Source organism: Cygnus atratus, chromosome 20 (genome assembly GCF_013377495.2).
Source record: "Cygnus atratus isolate AKBS03 ecotype Queensland, Australia chromosome 20, CAtr_DNAZoo_HiC_assembly, whole genome shotgun sequence".
NCBI lineage: Eukaryota > Metazoa > Chordata > Aves > Anseriformes > Anatidae > Cygnus > Cygnus atratus.
The window spans coordinates 3,654,311-3,673,975 of record NC_066381.1 but is presented as its reverse complement, the minus strand read 5'-3'; the positions used below and the strand labels follow the sequence as shown (position 1 = coordinate 3,673,975).

General features: G+C 43.7%; 1 protein-coding gene across 1 annotated transcript in view; it reads left to right on the top strand.

Moving 5' to 3' along the window:
* Positions 1-19,665, top strand: part of LOC118254074 (sphingosine-1-phosphate transporter SPNS2) — a 114,815-nt gene that overhangs the window by 41,251 nt on the left and 53,899 nt on the right. The window lies entirely within an intron of this gene.

Below are 19,665 nucleotides of genomic sequence, written 5' to 3'. Positions count from 1 at the left end.
CCCTAGCCCAGTCCCCTGTACACTGAGGACCGGGCTATAAAAATGCTGCTTACAATGTGAACTATCACTAGACAGCCCTATATTGCAAAGTAAATAATCTTTGCTGGTGGGAGAGGGACAGGGAAGGGAAGATGTCCTTGGCTGCTGCTAACAGGAGGTAAATGCTTGAGCCAGGGTTGCACTTTGTCTTTTTATTGTACGTGTCAGCAAGTGAGTGCAGGCTCCTAGAACAGGGGAACTCTCCAGACTGGCTTGTCTTCATTAATGTCTTGATTTTATGGTGCTACATGGCCGCTAACACAACATAACAATTCATTTCCCCGTCCCGCCTTCCTGCTTTGCAGAAGGAAGGTTGGCCCTAACTGTTGGCTTTTCAGCCAGGGCAGGTACTTGGGCTGGTGTTGCAAGAGACACTTGCACTTGTGCTGCCTGTGGCGTGCCTGTTCTTTAAGGAGATACTGGCCTATTTCCCCTTAGGCTGTAGTTCCAGCACCTCTTGCCAAAGCTGTGTTCATTTCTGTAATTTATTATAAGTTTGAGGGGAGAGATTTCCCACAGATTTTAGAGAAGTAGTTATCATTCCACCCGAATTTCTCATAGTTTTTAATATAGCCTGCTCATCTCCCCCTGAATGTGTTCCTCAAACCTCAGAATTTCATTCAAGCTCTTCATACTGGAAGAAGGAATTTTTGTTGGGATTGTGTAGTGCTTTTAACCAACCTCCTCTTAATACCAGCTCTGCAACCTCATATAGCAGGCTTCTGCAAGGTATTATGTGTATCGTGCCCAAATAGTTCAGAAGGGCTAGACTTGCTGCCTTTTGTTATTTACATTAACACTGCTTTTGGACTTCTGAAAGAAGGAGATGAGCATTTGAATTATCTTAAGGTTTTGGGTTGTTTTTTTCCCTGCTGTTATTAGACATCTAGTGGCTACCAGTTGCTGAAAGAGAGAGGTGTGTACTTGTATTCAAGACTTCACATTTGGCTTACTTTTTATCCTTCCCCTTTGTGATGACACTAAAAGCTTTTGCGAGTAAGTGGACAACCTGCTGAGCTTTAATGCATGCTTTTCATTGAGTCTGTGAGTCTGATCTTCAAGTATGGTGAGCAGAGGATTGTTTCTGTGTAATCTAAACCAGAAGGAGCTCTGTATTCCTTCTTTACCCTGACCTGGATCTGTGCATACAGTCGCTACTGATTCCCACTGAGCCCAATGTAAAGGTATGTGTTTGCCCAGAGGGGAAGATTTTTTGTCTTGACTTGGAGGGAAGGAGGACATAGGTCTGCTATGAACTCAGGGTAAGAAAATAGACCTAACCTTTACAGTGCGTTCTGTATATTTACCGTGCTTCATCTCAGGGGAGCCGTGAATGTTTTTCGCTCATAAAAGTTTTATTTTAGGATTGTTTTGGTTTTGTGTTGTTCCTCGCACACATCTGAAGAACTCTCATTTTCTTAGAATGCAAACCTAGAGCTCTGCAGGGCAGCAAGTTCCGTGTTGTGAAAAATGTAAACAGTTATGTTCATACAGGGGTCTCAGATTGGGTGATAAAGAGGTCAGGCTTGGCCTGTGCCTGCTGGGAGATTTCCAAGCTAATTTCGTGTAGTTGGAAGCGTTGTCGGAGGAGGTGTTTGATCTGAAAAGAGATCATTTGGATAAACCAAATAGTTTTGACCCAGTGTGAAGGAGCTCTGGAGCACCGGAGGTACCATCTTGCTATGAAGCAAAGTGCACTGTTGTTAGTATTTGTAACACAGCAGGCATCTCACAGACTCTGGAAGTACTGGGGCATTTCTGTACTGGGGGAATGAAATATTAGGGTTCTGGACCAATCCTTGTGGTTGTTTTATTTCTCTGATGTCCTGTCTTCAGTTCCAGGTGATCTGAACATTTGGCTTTTCCTCCAAACTGATGGTTCTCAAAACTTTTGGGCTGTGTACCAGACCACTGTACGTCCTTACAATCAGATTTTTATAGTGAATTTATAGTAATTTTTCCTGTATGCTGATAGAAGGTTGTATAGCAAAGACCAATTTTCTCTTTAAATTATGCAGGGAACTTGCTTTCAGAGGGGAAATTTTACTGACCACAGTCATTGCTTATCCCAGTTTGACATTAGTTCTTACAAAAAATCTGAGTGTACATAAACATTTTTGGCTGAATGCTCTCTTCAGTTGTTTTCAAGTTTTAATCAAATGACTGTGAATGGTGTAGGTTCTTAACAATCAAATATCAGAGGAGAAATAACCAGTTATTTGATGGGATGAATGGTGGAAGGAGGTGTTCACACACACTGATGTTCTTTGCTGCTGCAAGCAGGGAAATGTCTTCATTTTCAGCAGGAAGGATGTTTCCTGATAATGTTCAGTCCTGATCTTTTTATTCCCCCCACTCAGTTACACATCAAGTTATTCTGAATTAAAAATTTAGACAGATTTAACCACTTCCTTTAACAATTTTCATGCATTAATGTTCACAGCAACAGGAATTATTTTGCATATTCTCTTGCTGCATCATTCTCCTTGCTCTTTGTAGATGTGCTGGACTGGAGATGAGGCGATTCTGATTTATGCTGTTGTGGGATAGCAGGGTTGAGCTGAGAACATTAATAGTAGCATAATCTTCCTGCAAAGAGTTGCCTTAAATAAATAAGAAGTTGCAATAGCTTTAACTTTTTTGAGATACATTAAGTAATTTTAAGTGGATGGTTACAATAAATTACTATTAAGGTAGGCTTGGAAGTGATTTAGGGAGGGGATACAGATAAAGTAGTTTGATTTCTTTTCACAGTTCTCCAGTGAAACATGCTCCGAGTTATTTGTTACTGGCTTTTTCCTTGCCTCTGCCCACCCTGTATTTGACAGGTCCTGATGGGGTTTGAGGGGTTAGCTGTCAGCTCCATGCTTCCATATTCAGCATGCTGTAGTTTTTCCAGCCTACCTGCCCATATAAATAACATTAAAAGTGCCTGAGTTCTCTTGGCCACGCCTTTTGAGCACTAGAAATCATTGGCAAAGTCTGACAAAGAGAAGTGCTATTTCATGGGAGCCTTTGTGACTAAACAGAGTCATGTAAGGAAGATGGGTGAGTTAAAGAAAAAAAAAAAGTATTTTTTTTCTTACTCTGGAATGCACAGGGTGCTTTTAGAGATCCATGTGTCATGAAACTAAGTTGCATTCAGTTTAAGCATCTGGGCTGTTTTTAAAAGCACTCTCCTATTTTACAGGTGTGGTTTGGGATATATAAATGCTTACCTAATTGTGACTGCAAATCAAAGTAGTTAAGTGGCACAAATAGCACCAGCAAAATTGCTCCCAGGGTAAATTGCAAGCTCAAAATTAGTGACTGAGTTGAGGATCCTCTAAAAACACGATACTAAAAATAGATATTAGTTCAGAAGGGCTGATGTAAAGAGTTGTTATGGTGAGAACCATGCAAGTGTTTGACTAGATAAATCCACCTCCTTCATCAATCTTCTTGAAGGTAAAACTGCAGAACAGGAACATGAAAATGTCACATCAATTTTTCTTTTTTCTTTCCTTTCCCCCCCACCCCCATGTTTAAACTGACATCTTCCACCAGCAATATGCTGCCCATATGACATCCCCGCTGCAGGAGTTCACAACAGCACTGCTAAAATGTATAAATCTAATGCACTGCTCTGTTGCTCCAGCTCACGGTGCAGAATTTAAGTTATCAGCTCTGCAGCTGCTTTTGCTTAGTCATGTGGGCTTGGAATGATGATCCATCTCTAAGGGTCATTATTTTATTTTGCATTTTTTTATAAAAATGATGAAATCTCATAAAGAAGCCTACTTCTTCAGGATGTTTAGTTTCACAAATACCTGCCGTGCCCTATCAAAATACCAGCCTTGCAAGTTGGCTGCTGTGCTGAAGGTGCTGGGGGTTTGTTGGCTGCAGGCAGGCTGTAAAAAGACAGCACAGAAAATCGAATGCAAGATCCTGTAGTGGATTCAGCATCCTGTACGTGGGCTGTTTGGGAGCTTCTTTTCTCTCTTCTTGTCTTGTTGAATGATCTGCTGTACTTTCAGTTTAGCAGTAACACGTGCCAGATGTTTTAGACGTGGATACAATCAGTGGAACCTTGTAGAAAAATAATTGCAGTGAGCTGAAGTCTGCAGCAACCGCTGCACTGGTGATCTCTGGCAGTGTTGCAGGCTTCCCTTTTCCATAGAGGTGGTTTGACATTTCAGTGTCTGGCCACAGAAATAAGGACATTTCACGGGGAGGCTGTGTATCTTTAGGAGGGAGCCTTGCCTTTGTGTAAGGATACATCCTAAGAAAGCCTGGGGTCCTGGTGATGGCTAGAACACTTTTCCCTGTTTGACACACACGGTGGCTTTTGCAACCTGTGCCAACAAAAGTGGTGGAAAATATAATTCTTTTCCTGGTTCTTCGCAGTGTGTGACTAATGGTTTGTGTGGACATTTTGACTTGCTAATAGGAATTGCAGCACTTGAAAAGTCCTGTTTGGTACCTCTACATCTCTAGATCTCTAGATCTTTGGCTACAGCCAGAGTTGGCCCTAAATCTCTCTTTTTCTTTTTGTGCATTCCTACATAACAGCTGTCCCCAGAAATGCTACACTTAAAACCCTAAGTTCAGTTTGCTTTGGATTCTGAGCTGTACCACCTGAGCTGACACCCTGCCCTGTAAATCCTGTTCAGATAGTTTCTTTTTGTCACTACAGGCAGATGTGAGAGTAAGAAGAAACAGTAGGGTCTATTAACTTTTCCAGGACTGTCCTTCAGTTCTCAGGGAATTATTATTTGCTTGATATGAGAATAGGGAGTTATATGGAGGAAAAGTGGATTCTTATGATAGGTTGTCGTGGTTCACATACAAAGAGACTTGGCTGCGTATTGCTTACTCGATTCTATGTGTACCCTTGTGTATGGGGGGTGTTCAAGCTTGGTTATGTGAAGTGAAGCAGAGTTCAGCACCCTCTGCAAACAGGACCTTCCAGCACCTCACAAGATCACTGAGGCTAAATCCGCAACCGTGTGTTTACCCTGCTGGTGGTGAATTGTGCTCCATCAGGTGTGGGTCTGCTACTGTGGGTCTGGTGTCACCAGCCCAGAGATGCAGGGGTTTCATTTCTGATTTTCCCACCCAGAGCCTTCAGTTACTTCCAGCTGTGTGCTAGCTGGATTGAAACCCATGGATGTAATAATACGGCAAATTATTAGCAAATATGATACAAAAGTGTGTGTGTGGAGGGGGCAAAGCAAAGAAAAAACATTAAAAAGAAAGGTATCATGAAAAAACAGGAAAGAGATAACAGATTTTCCTGAAAAGCAGGTTGTCCAAAGTTGTCCTTGTTCTCTGAGGATGTTTTATGGCAGCAAAGGTGATAATACAGGATATTATACAATGAATGTTGAATTTTCACTAAAAACTCCCCAGTGAGATATTTCAATCATCTGCTAATGTTATACCTCCCAGTTGCTTGGACAATGCAGTATATGACACTGAGCTGCAAAAATATTTGCGTTTTGTATAAAATATGTTAGTTTTACTCGTTTGGACTTAGTGAGATTGGTCTTTATGGGTTCTTAGTCCAGAAACTAGGCTCCTATGTCTAATCACCAGGTAAATAAACTGCTGGCAACACCAGAGCAAGTCTTCCCCCAAGACTCAGTTTTTGGCTGTACAGGACTGCTAGTAGGAAGCGTACCTGTCATCCTGGGAAATTGATGATGGTGTGGTGTCTAGGGAAGGGAATGGAGCAAGTGCTGAACTCAGACTGACTTTAGATGGGCCACCAGTCAGTCATCACTCTCACCTGCTACATATTTAGGCCTGATTTAAATGGTCTTTTTTAATATGTTAACAATCCCTGGATTCACCAAATATTGCGTTTCCTTTTTCCATTAATGTAACTGATGAAGCATAAAGGCATTGCATTTGCAAACCTTGCGCATTGCAGTATTTATTTCAATGAGTTGTTTTCTAGTAGTACTCATTCTGCCAGAAATATACTAGTGAGAATAAATGTAAAAGCAGAGATTATTTAAAACAGGAACCCAGTCATGCACTGGCTATTGAAACAACTATTAACCTTAGGTTCTTCTATAGAGGTCATGTTCTTTCACCCAGGGATGCACCTTCGGTTGCCAAGCTCGCTCCTGGATCTGCATTTCGGCTTGCTATTGGAGTGTTTGTACAAGTCAGGGATACCTTGGAAATTCTTCTGGGTAATAATCTTAGAAATAACAACTGTCAGACAGATCCCCAGTGCAGGCTCCACTGTAGTTATGATTCTTTTCCTTTTGCAAACCATGGCGAATTATAACATTGGGAACAACGTCAGTATTTGAACAATTTCCTTAAAGAGGTTTATCACTTTCTGAAGGCCACTCAGAAACACGTACTCTTTGTCTAAATTGCTGTTTATAAAAGCAAGAGTCAAGAGCATTTCCAAATGATGCCAGCCAAAACGAATCAATGAATAATTTCCGTGGAATCACAGTGGCCATGTGGAGGGCCGAGAGAGGCTTCCTTCCATGCTCCCGCTCGCTGTCAGGTGAAGACTGCTTCTCCGCATAGGTGTTTGTCTGCAGCCTGCTGGTTTTTCAGCTCTGTTTTCCTGCTGTCAATATGTAATTGCAAATTGCAGTCAATAACAGCATTTCTTTCTATTTACTTGGCAGTACAAACGCCTACTGAAATGTTGCCGCCGTTTGGCAAAGCAGATGTGTAAGCCCGTGGCCCTGTGCCTGGCAGGGAGGTGCCGAGGTGCAGGTGGGCACGAAGTGGGGATGGAGTTGGACACCAAGTCGGAAGCGTTCACAACCCCTCTGCTGTGCTCAGGCCACGGCTGCTCGAACGGTGATGGTGGCTGCCCTGCGCTGTGCTGGCTGCACAAAGCTGCGTGAGGTGGGATGTTGTAGGGTCCTCTGTATGTTGCAGGGTCCTCCAGATGTCATAGGGTCCTCCTCCAAACTTCTCTGGCTTGCCCCTGTGTCTTGTTAGACGTTGGGTTTGGGTGGGTGCCTGGAAAGCCCGTCTCTTTTGGTTAAGAGAAGCATAGGTGGAGTTACGTGATGTGCTTTCACAGAAAGGGAAAGCAGCATGGTACCAGTTGGGAGTCTGAAGCCTTCTTTTTGGCCAGCGTTTTATCCTCCTCTATGGTACATCCAGCCTCCTCCCAGACCCCCACGGTGCTGTAATGGTTCGGCGTTGCCTTTCCTGGCCCTTGCAGCTATTGCTGGATCCGTTCTGACCAGACGCGCAGCATCTGTGACTGCAAGTGTAGTGACTGGGGAAATAACACAAATAAGAAGCAGTTCAGGGTACAGGATAAATGGGAGCACAAATGGTTCCTTCCTTGCCTTTTTAGAGAATTCATGACTCATAATGAAACTAGACAGCGAGTTCATTTACACAGGCGACACTCTTGGCCAACGTGTCTGGCCTGATTCGGCCAGCCCCTGCCTCTGTGCACACACATTTTGCCTTCACATGCCTGCCCCTCACTTCCCCCTTAGGGGACAAGTTTTAAAGATAATCTGCGTTATTCATTTGCTCATTCTTAAAAATGGGGGGAGTGTAAAAGCACGTGAAGGCAGGTTGTGTGTTTCATCTTTTCCTCATAATACAGAAGCAGTCGGCAGAGGTCAGTTTGCTGGGAACCACTCTGCAAACTCACTGGCGAGCAGTTAGCTCATGGAAATGAAAGCCACCAGGAGTGTTGTTAGGGCCGGAGCTTTAAAGACCAGATCTTCATGTGGATAACAGATTGTAATAATAATCTAAATTAATTCTTGGGAGGGAGAGAAATCCTGAAGCCTGAGGGCTTAAACCAGCCTCTGAGTAATTCAGCTGTCTGCGTAGGGATTTTCTGTACTTTCCTCGGAAGGATCTGCTCGCTGTCACTGTCACAGACAGGATACCAGATTACACGGCTTTCTAATCAGTTGCCATTGTTCTTGTGTTTTTGTGAAGTGGTCTCCTGAGGTTACATGAACGGTCCTTTATTGGTGGATTTGTTATTTTGTGTGCAGTGGCAGTGCCTTGGGCAGAACGATGGACACTGGGAGATGGACATAGGGAGAAATTGGGAGATTCCATCGAGAGAGGCTCCTCTCCCCACTGCTGCTTTGAAATGAAACCCAGCCAGCACTACATAAAGTTCCTCTGTAAAGGGAAAGCGGTTTTGGGTGGTAGCTTACATAGCAAGAGCTGTCATTGAGCTAGATGCTACTGTATTTCACATCTTTTCTGTACTTTTCTGCCATCTCAGAAAAAAAGCCGGAGCAGGACACTATACCGAAATTCCCTCTGAAATCAGCAAGCAGTGTTTTAGAAGTAAGGGTTTGGAGGGCGGTGCTAAGAAATGCATGTGCTTCCTCCACAAATCTGTCTGTGTGAAGCACCAAATCCCCTGGGAGAGGGGAAATTTGGAGGAAAAACTTTGAGGGAAGTAAAACCATCCCAGGCTGCTTGCTGGATTAACACCCAGCAAAAGCAGTTACCCACAGCTGCTTTTATATCCATATTGTCTGTAGATTTTAGCATGTGCCTATTCCACAGTGATTTCTATTCCTACAAAAAGTGAATTAGTGTAAAGCTGCACGTGGTGAAATTTTAAGAGCAGTGCCTCATGGCAGTGCTGTGTACACTTTAGAACCAGGTAGTGAATAAAAATCAGCTATTTCAGATGTTCTCTCCAAGCTCTTGTGATAAGGGGTAATATTTTCACCCTTTAAAATTCAGTTTAATCTGGCAAATATTTGCCTTCCTCCAGATACCTTGAGGCAGATAGCATAAGACCAGGGTGGAGTTGGTCTGTTTAGAAAGATCTGTACAGATCTCCATGAAGGAAGTTGGCTACTATACAGAGATGAATCGCCATTTTCTCCCTGTAGACTGATACTTTTCTTAGTTATTGAGGTTATATTGCTTTTAAAGGATACGATTTTCCTGATCTGCCAAAAGCACTCTTGAAGATGTATGCGACTTGAATTGGAAAGGTAACAATTCTGCAGGAGAGCAATGTGAAAGGAGTTTGCTGCCAAACCCTGGCACACTTTTATTTGCATGTGTACAAACACACGTTGTGACTATGAGCCCTTGTCCTTCCTTGTCCCGACGTCCGTGCTCTGCTCCTGCACTTTAGCAGGATCTAGAGTGCACTGGAGCAAGGTCTAATTTCATCCTTTTATCCTCACCAGAATAGAAAATGTTTGTAAACGAGGCTGTCAGTGCCGTGCTAGTTGATAGCCAATTACCTAATTAAAATGAGAGTAGAGCCATTTTCCTTTCCAAACCAGGAGCATGTACTTTGGCAAGCCCACTGTAGATGGTACAGCGGCTCCCTAAAGAACTGCAATAACAATAAAGAAAATCAATCCGTCCCACCGGCTGCCCGGGGGGAATGTGTCCTCCCCACGCATGGAGCAGTGTGAATCTGCAGGGCTTTGATGTGGGGCTGTCTCCTGCCGCTCTCAGCATCGCCTCGCTTCCCACCGGCATCGCCCTCAGGGCTGGCAGCTGGAAGATGTCCCGTGAGCCTGCAACTGTGCTGGAAGGCGATGGCTGAGGGGCTGCTTCTGGCTGGGACCGCCAGCAGAAAGAGCAGCCAGGCAGCACATCCCTTGCCCTGCCGCGGAGCTGGAATTGACTCACCTGACCTGTGCCCCAGCTGCTCGTACAGCCTGCTGTGAGGGATGCGTTTGGTCACTACAGGGATTCCCCAGCTTTGTAAATACAACCAGCAGCTATTAGGAGCTCACATGAAGAGGTTAGCAAGGCACCGGTACTGCGGAATAGTCATTTATTTGTGAATTTCCTTTTACAAACAAACCCAAACAAACCTGAAGCCTGACGAAAGCTCTGGGATAAGAATATATCGGATGAACATTTTTTTTTAGCAAGTTTCCATGAGTGCCATGGCATGAGAAGCTCCTGATTCCATGCTGAAGAGAAGGGGAAGCACTTCCTATGGTATTGTTTTTCATAGGAAGCTGCTGCTGTTGGTAAATTACACATAGCAAAGAGTTTATTAGTAATACACTGAACTATTAATGCATCTCCCCTCCTGTTCTTTCATCGCTCCAAAGAGGAGGTTTTGAGATTGATTTCTCTTTGAGACAGAATGACTCCTATTGAGCACTAGTTAATGATTTGAAATTAAAATGTTCATTGAAGAGGCATGTAGGATTAGTCTGGTCTGGTGGCAAGAAGAGACGGGAAACCCCATTTTAGGATGAAAACACTCTCAAATTGGAAACAAGGACCATTGTTATACCAGATAAGAATGATACACCATTCTGTTAAGAGAATAACAGATTTGAAGTATTTTTGTTGCTAGTTAAATCTGATTCATGGCACTCAGCCCAAATTTCAGGGATCAAGGGATTTAGATTATTCTACATTATCAGCTTTAGGCTGTCATTTCGTGGTGTGTTTAAGTACACGCTGTGGTTGAAAAGGCTTCGTGGGCAAAGGTACACACAACTGTTCCTGCCCTAAGGAACTCTTCCTGCCCTAAGGTTAATTTTCCATCCTCAGCAGCTCCCCAGTTTTGCTCTCCTGATGGCCACACGAGCTCTGGGACTGGCACAAGAGAAAGGAATAGAATAAAGTAAAGATCCTTTGATTTTGTGGTAATTTAAATGCTTTTCTCTGGATCTCTTTAGCCTTGCGCCCTGGCTCTAGGGACTTCACCCTGCCCTCATCCCTGCCAGAGCTTCAGCTGGGATTGGAGCTCTCCGATGGACAGCATGTGTGCAGCACATCCTGAAAAACTGCATAGAAAGGGAAAAACATATCTCCTTTCACATGCGGTCTTCTTCCTGAATGCTAGGAGTGACGGCTGGCAGTTTCTGTAGCAGCAGCTAAGATGGTTTTATGTGTGTTTCAGTCATGTTGAGGCAAAACCAATGTTGTAGAAGTGTCACTCGTAATGTCGCAGTGCTGCAAAGCTATTGACCAGCTCCGTACCTCTGGGATCTCCTGTCTAGTTCGGGATTGACCCGAACAAAAAACAAATCCGTCCTAATTGGCTAGCTAAGTTAATGAGGTTTTCCTGCCACTGATTGCTCAGTGGCAAAAACCAACCCTGTGTCACGCATTGCATGGGCACCAATGTGCAGCCAGGAATGGGTGATGTCCTCTGGCACTCCACCATGCAAACCTGCAATGCTCTCAAACAGCAGGGCTGGTCAAGTCAAATGGAGAGGAAACTTCCAGGGTACAAAGCTCCTGTTGACTGGCCAGGTGCTGCGTTATTTCACCCTGAGAGTGTGTGTGAGGGCAAGGACTAAGTAATTTGTAGGTTTAGAAACGTAACTTTGTGAGCCACATTCAAGTGTTTACAAGTAATTCTAGGAGCAATTCAGTAACACATTAATAAACCATTACCTAATCAAGCTGGCAGAAATGATGCAGATGCAATTATGTCTTTTTATTTTTAAATTTTATTTTTATTTAGAATAACATGGGAATAGTCCAGACCAAAGGTCCTTTTAGTATATTATTCAGCCTTCCATTGTGATCAGTAGCACATGTATAAGAAAAAAAAACAGAAAAAAAAGTAAACAAGACAGGATCATGGTGATAGTTCCCTGGTATATGTTATCCACTGGATAGTTGAGGACTTTCTAAACAGTGGGATTATCGTTAGTAGCCCTCAGATTGGACTTTTTCTAATCCTGTTTTGAAATAACATAAACTTCGAGCTCCTGTGATAACATCCCAGTGTTTAGTTAAGTACTGTGCATAAAGTGTCTCCTTTTGATTTGAATTTTGCAGCTGCCACTTGGTCAGTCTTCTAAAGACAAGGTGTTTCAGGTTTGCCCTTTTCCATAGCATTCATGGTGCCAGACCTCTTCTGTAGCCCCCATGAGTTGTCTGTTTCCCAGTATGTTTCATGTTTTACTGTGAAAGGATCTGTTTTGTCCTCTTGACAGTTTTCTGATACTCTCTCTACTTTTCCCAGTAATAACCCTTTTCCCAGTAATAATCCCTTATGTTTTAGGGATGCAGTAAACTTACGAGTATTAGAATGTGTTTACTGGCAAAGAGGCTCTGATCTGTGGTGCACTGGGGATTCGTAAGCAGCTACATCGAAACAAAAAACTCATCTCTAATGTCCACTGAATCAAGTGGGAGTCCTTCCATTGACTTTGCTTAGGAGTCTAAATCAAACTGCACTAAAAGCTTTTTGCAGAAATACATCTCCAAGTGGAAGCGGATATAAAACAAAAGTGGCCTTGACTTATTTAATCATTCATTTCCATACTGTAAGAAATGCAAAATCAGAGTTTAAACAGACAGAGAAGCTAATTTTCTGGGTTCTGCTGCTAAGTGTCAGCAATGTTATGTTGTTTTAGGCAATAGCTTTGCATACTTTTGTATGGCACTGCCATGGAAAGCAGGGTCTGCCACAGCCTCCTGTTCCTGGCCCCTCTTTTAGGCCACCATGTAGTGAACCAGACTGTGGAACTGACCCAAATGTGAAGATATTTTTGAAGGGGAGAGTGTGCTGGAGAGACACGGTGGTGTCTGCTCTTCACTTGTTCTCACATGCAAGTTTTAATCCCCCAATCAAACATACTGCATAGCCCCAGGGGAAAAAACAAACAAACAACAAAAAAAAACCTGCTACCAAATACACTTTTTATTTCATTCCAAAACATGTTCCTTGCTGTTGGCTATCTGCTGGACTGCTGGACTCCCAGAAGCAGCTCACTGTGGGGTTAGGCCAGTGTCAGCACAAGGAAATCAGTGGACTTACACCAGAACCCTTCCTTTTGATTGCTGCCTGCAGCATTGTATTAGGAAGCACATCTCTAGTAACACAGTAGCTGGTTTATTGATGTTCAGGTTGCCCAAATCCCTTTAAAACAGTGGTAATGTAATCACTGTAATTCCCAAAGTGAGAAGCAGAAGGTGGGTTTGGTTTTCTCTTTTTCCTTTTTTTCTTTTTAATTTGCATTGCCTGATAAGAGCTGTTCAAAATTTAATCTAGTAGCAAGTTAGCTCCTGCATGAAGTAAATTTGCTGGACATCCAGAGAGACAGAACAGCACAGTATAACGCAAGCTTTTCCTTCTCCGTTTTAGATCTTGGTGTTATACCACTCTCAGCTTCCAATTCACAGCCGTGTTTTCCTTGCCTCCACAGCACTGATTGCCTGAATCAGAACCCCAAGACTGATTTCAAACATGGTTTGAGACATTTTAGCCTCTTTGCAAGGCCCAGGTGAAAGGAGGATCATTACCAGCATTTAGGGAGCGCTGGTGTGCTTTGGGTTGTAGACATGAGGACCACAGGCATGATGTTAACATACCAGTTTAGGCCGGCCTACAGAAAGCAGGCTGGAGCCACCGTGTTTGCTTGAGGTTTCTGTGGCAGGCAGTATATGTTATAGCAAGGCTCATGTTCTCTGCAGTGCTTTGTACCTGGTCATTTCTGTGTTCCTGGCTCTTCTACAAGCAGTAATATTGCTGGCTGCAGGCGTATGCCAGCCTCAAGCCTTTGGTGACAGTGACAATCAGGGTCAGCAGCCGGCAGCTCGGCTGTCACAACCACCTCTCACTGCTGCTGATCAGACTTTCCTTTGTCCTCTGAACAGCTCTTGAAGTCGGCTCTTTGGAAGAACAGAATGACAGTATTCACATCTTACAGGTACTTGCAGAAGGATTTGCCGAGTGAATGTTCAGTGTTTTGATTTTTGATTTGTAGCTGAATGATGTTGTCTGAAGCCCACTCATGTGAGAATCTGCAGGCAGCGCCCGTCTGTGGGCCGCAGCACTCCTCTGTAAGCGTGGTTTCCATTTTTAGGCCTCACTTTCATTAGAGCTCTTTCTTGTAGCTGTTGTCTAGGCTTTGGGGACTGAAGAGGGATACATCTCTATCCCTAAGCAGCAGTGCAGAGTGAAATATCGCTCACAGCCATATATCACATACTCGCCCAGTATGGACCAGTGGTGTGCTATGCTGTACGTGGCAGATCTGACAGCTCTGACTTACACCTGACCACTTGGCTGTGGTTGCTCTTTGCCAAGCACAGCTTCTCTCAAAGCTCTGGGATTATTTGCGTGTTATTGGACTGGTCTCCTGGTTATTCTTATCTGATTTTCTGTTTCCAAGGAGTGGATTTCCCTGCAATTCCCCCTGAAGCAATTATTCCTGTTGGCTGAGGGGAACAAAGCAAGTCTTCAGGATATCCTTTGCTGGGAATATAAGGGCTAACTCTCGGAAGAGTCTGGGTTCTGCAGTGAGGCAAAGGGGGGGAATTACCAGTATCAAGTCCTTCCCTGGGCGGCATCTCGTCTGATGTTGAGACAGACGAGGACTTGCCAGGAAAGCTGTGTTCAGGCCTTGTCTGTCTTTACAGGCGCGTTGTTGTAACTGGGTTCTGACCCTGTCACAGCAAAGGGAACCGAGCGGCATCATACAGCAGCCGTCTTCTCGATGTAAACACGTATGTCGACACTGTGTGTGTATATCTTCACCCTAAACACGTCACTTATATTTTGTGCCAGTTTGCTTTAAGGAAAAACTGGTGCCTCATGGTGCAACATGCTCCCCGTGGAGAAGAAAGGATATCTTGGAGCTTGAATACTGATGAGTGGCATCTGCAGTGAGGGAAACACAATCTAAACGGTCCTGCCAAACAGGGAGATACTAGAGAAATGCAAACAGTGTGAGTAATCAGGTTCACACCTTTTAAAGCACTGCTTTTGTTCTCATTAATGTGCTGAGGATGCGAGCACACAAGGGTTGGCATTTATGAAATTCTCTATTTGGTCTCGTACTTTGTTCTGTTCTGGGGGAGCTTTCCAGGCCATGTCAAAATAAACATTTGTACCTAAGTCCAATTGATGTGGTGTGTTCCCAAGCCTTTTTTTTTTTTTTTTTTTAATGCTCCTGGGTTTGATGCTGTTAGTATATCACAGCTTTGCACAACATACGGAACTGATGGTGTGTTTCAAAGCTCCTTACACTTGTCAGAAACTTCTAGTCTGCACGATAGTCTGGAACCCAGTGATCTTGTGTTTTGCACTTGGTAAGATGCAGTAACATGATCCATCTGTTGGCTGTTGAATCAGAAATGAAGTAAAACAAAATCCGTGCAGAGGGTGATATGCAGCATACCTACAGTAAAGTTTGTGATAATGAGGATTTGGAGGCTAAAGTTCTGCACAAACAATTGTATTCTAAGAATTCATCATCCATCAAAGGAAGAATGTTTTAAATCATGTTGCTGAGATTTCCCAGGGCCTTGGATTGCCCTGTAGTCAGACATCTCTTTTCCCTTGATCACATCACCATGTTGTGTCTAAGCTCTCAGGTTCAATGATAAGTCGTGCCAAAGGATCTTTGTTCTTTCTTGGCTCATATGGTGCTGTAAGAAAAAAATCACTCTTAATTGTGATAGTAGACTTTCAAAAATACCTTTAGCATAGATAAGGTCCTGTAAACAGGACACTGCTGAAGCTGGAAGACGCACATGGGTTTGAGATTTCTGTAGTTCATCTTGGGCAGGTCCCTTTTCCTGTGTCTTAATTTCCTTACCCCTGAAGTAGGAATTAATGATATTTATCTTCCTTTCTAAATTGTCCCAAGCCTCACTGTGATTAAATGTGCTGTGTATGTGCTGAGGAGTATTATTATAGCATAAAGCCATAATGAAAATGAAAACAATCAAAGAGGCACTGGAAAAACATGTCTTTGAGACAGTGGGGCTGGTTGGGCTCTTGGAAGAGCCTTATTCCTCTGCAGGCAGATGTCAGCGGATACCAACAGCAGCTTGAATAACACAAGCCCAAGTCCCTGGTGTAGAAATGGCTCCAACAAATCCCAGCGGAGCAGCGTCTCATGCAGAAAGAGCAGGATTGTGCTTGAACACACCCGTAAATTATCCCGTCCGAGTGAGCTGGGTGTTCTGGTATTCTCATTGTTTGGAAATTTGTTGTTGGGAGAATATTAACAATCTCGCAGCACATAGTTCTCTGCTGTGTCTAGGTGGATTGCCAGTCCCTTGAGGCAGGGGCTGTCTGGGTTTGCCTTCCACACAGCCAAACACATTGTCAGCACTCAATTAGATGTGGATATATGGTTTAATGCTGACTCAGAGCTCAAAGATAGCCACTATTTTTTTCTCGTTTAGCATCCCTGCTTAGAGCGAGTGAGCTATTTTTACCGGAACCTTTCTAACATTTTTCCTGATAGGAAAAAATAAATCCTGCATGCTTGAAGTCAAAACCAAAAGAAGGGATCTTTTCCTGGAGGTGTCTGTAATGTTCTCAGCCTTCCAGGATGGGAGAAATGCAGTCCCTGCGGGTGTCAGTGTCAATGCCTCTCTTCCCTCAGGGTTATACTACGTGGGTGACCTGGGGGCAGGAGAGCCCCCCTCTGAGACACAAGCAGCTGATCAGTCCATGTAAGAAAAGAGCAACGGAGGCAGAGGCAGCAGTGTCTTAGGAATCAAGGGGTGCAGAGCTGATGGGTCAGAGCCGTTACAGGGAACAATTGCAGAGTAAAGTTGGTAAATTTGTGTTTGGAGGGAAAAGGAGAGAAAAATAACAGGGACCCAGTCTAGTTCCAGTAGGCAGAAACATTCTGGGGCTGTTAGCTCTAAGGTCTGTGCTTTCTCCCTCTCCCCTCATCTCCTTTGCTTCCACTTCTGGGCTTTACTTTCCTGTTGGTTACAGACAGCTCTTAACAGGGGAAGGCACTGCCTGAGTGGCAGCTCCCTGCCTGCAGTCCCTGAAAGATGTCTGAAGCACACGAAGTACGCGAAGAGGCAGGGGAGGATGTTTTCCATATCCACTGTGTGCTTGGGCAGAGGAGAGGGAAGGGAGTGTAAGATAGATGTTTTTTAGAGGTACACATTTTTGTAATTCCAGCTGTGTACAGAAAAAGCTGGGCAGTGCTGGCTATGAAGGTGCTTGTGCACCTGTACAGGGTGGGACAGGCATTCAGAGGCAGAAATAGACACCGAGCCATCCTGTTTGGCAATTACCCTCTTCCTGCATTCTCACCATGGTTGGCATTTTAGTGGCTAAGCCACAAAGGGTGGTATGAAGACAAATGTGATCTCCTTTCAAAAATACCTGTACTTAAAAGAACCTTCCTCCTGAGATGGCATTCGTTATGTGTCACACGGTAATTTGCTCCTGCAGAAATGTATCTCAGCTCCACCCAGCGCTGGGACTGAGCCACTTTTCCTGGCACTGTTGGAGATGGAGCACTAAGAAATTAGCTGTGTGGTGTACTTAATGGTGACTGACGTTGATATACCTGCCCACAGCTGCTCTGAATGCGGTCCCTGCCTTTTCAGTATCTTATCCCAAATCCCAGTGGATTCCTAACTCTGCCCTGGCTTGCTCTGTACGTCCCTTCAGGAGTTGGTAATGTTCCAAGAGGGCTTTAAGTGGAAATGGAAGAGGAGCTGTTGCTTAGGAAGAGGCAAATGAAATGCCAGCTTCTGTCACAGTTCTCTCCTAACATAAAAGATTTGTGGCAGGGGGTTGATCCGGAGCAGCAGCTGCTGTGGTGTCACTGGGGTACTAACTGGGGAGTGGGTGAATACAAGGAGGAGAAAATGCTGTGGGAGAGGCAGAGGAACCAGCTAGGAAGATGCTGGCACAAGCACCAGGCTCCTTTACTGGAATACATCCCTCTGCATTGTGCTGTGGCCTTCTCTTCCCAGCTGAATGCACAGGTATTTTCCTGTCTTCTGGATAAGATCTGTCTTTCATGGTGTTTAGTTATCAAAGAACCCCGACTCCTGGTATGGAGTAACTCAGGTTTCCATCCCAGCTGGTAACATGGCCTAGCTTCATTCAGCCATTCCAGACTGTATGACTGTAAAGTCACTTTTTGTTTGTTGTAGAGCTGTGTCTAGTGTTCAGGAGTGTCATCTGTCATTTGCAGGAGTAATTGCAAAAATTGATTCATGGGAAATGCCTGTAACAGGCAGATTCTTTTGACAGATCACACGGCCATCATATTCTGCATTTGTTTGAGTCAATCAGTGCCTTGATGCATATTTGGGTCATAAATACTCTGATAGCAATTGCATTTATTATTATGACAGCTGTGTTCTATTATCTATTATTTACTAGGTTCTGTTGTCCTTTCGTTTTACACCTTGTGGAGCTGTCAAGTTGGCTGCTTACTGGTGACAAAGCTCACAGCTTATTTCAGAACAGAACCTTCCAAAAATAAATTCTCCAAAGGGATTTGAATAACAGCATGCTGTATACTGTTGGAGAGGCACTGGACGATCTTTTTTTGGTTTGTTTTATTGGAAAGAGCAGGTTTGTGCTTTTTTGCCTACTTTTGCCCAAAATCCAGAATTAGACTTCACATTTATCATCCAGAGGTCGTTGAAGCTAATAATCCGGCTGATTAATGTGAATTTTGGATCACACCCTGCATGTCTCAGATTTGAATTAATCGGGTTATTCAATATTTGAAATGATGGGATGCTGACTTGGATGTTTCTAATTTTCCCTTAGAAGCTCTTTTAGCTTTATGTCTTTTTACATCATAAAAACGGCAGGAGATCTGATTGTGAGGGGAATGAATTTCGGTGTCCTTCCAAGGGCAAGGCCAAACTGCAGTAGGCAGAGGCAGAGTCATTTTCTGCTCCTCGTTCCCAATAAACAGCCACATACCCCATGTGCCAGGATGCTGCACCAGCTTTGCGAGGTGCCGAGCACATTGGTGTTAATTCAGGAAAAGCATTTAACCACGGAGTTGATGACTCTAAAGTGCTTAATATAAGCGTGTGCTTAAGTGCCTTGTTGGACTGGGGCCAGTGCAGTTAGACCCTTGCAGTGCTCAGGTTTGTAAGCCAAAATTTGTGCTGGCTTAACAGCAAGATCATCCGTACTATTACTGTGATGCAATGCTGCATGTACTTCTTTTTGCATATGAACATTTCTGTGTTTTTATCTGTTTATTTTACTGTAGAAGCAAAAAGAGTAAATCTGTAATTCCCACCATAAACATCACAGTGCAAATTTGATATACACACAATTGTATGGCTTACAAAGTACACGTAAATGGATATATATTATTTATAAAGCGGCTTTGACATCTTCATATATTAAAAAGGAAGAGACATTTAGATCATTTCACAGTTCAGCATTCTGCATATTTTTGGGCTGTATCACCATCCATGAAAATTTCATAATTTGTGTCCAAACCACTTTAATTTTATGCATACATTCCAACCAAAGGAGTGTGCAGCCTGCTCCTGCCTTTTTTTTTTTTTTTTTTTTTTTTCCCCACCCATTTACACTCTTAAAATAGATGGCCAAGGTAGGACAATGCCAAAAGCCCACCCTGCCTTCCTGGAACTACCCAACGTGAGTCATAACTCTGTGACTAAAGGTGGGTCTCCAGGTATTCCAGTGTCCCACCCAAATCCTCCCGGGTTTACTGAACCCAGGCAGGCAGTAAAAGCCAGAATTTATCCTGGGATAACTAAACAGCAATAAAAGCAATGTAGTTGTTCTCATCCAAATCTCTCATCAAATCTCTAATGCAGACAAAAGCCAAGTATAAATCAGCTTAAAACCTGGCTATTTCTGCAAAGTTCCACATTAATTGTGAATATGGTGTGAGCACCTCGTTTTAGGTGTTTTCGGTGGTGCTACTGGTCTAGGCTGGAGGA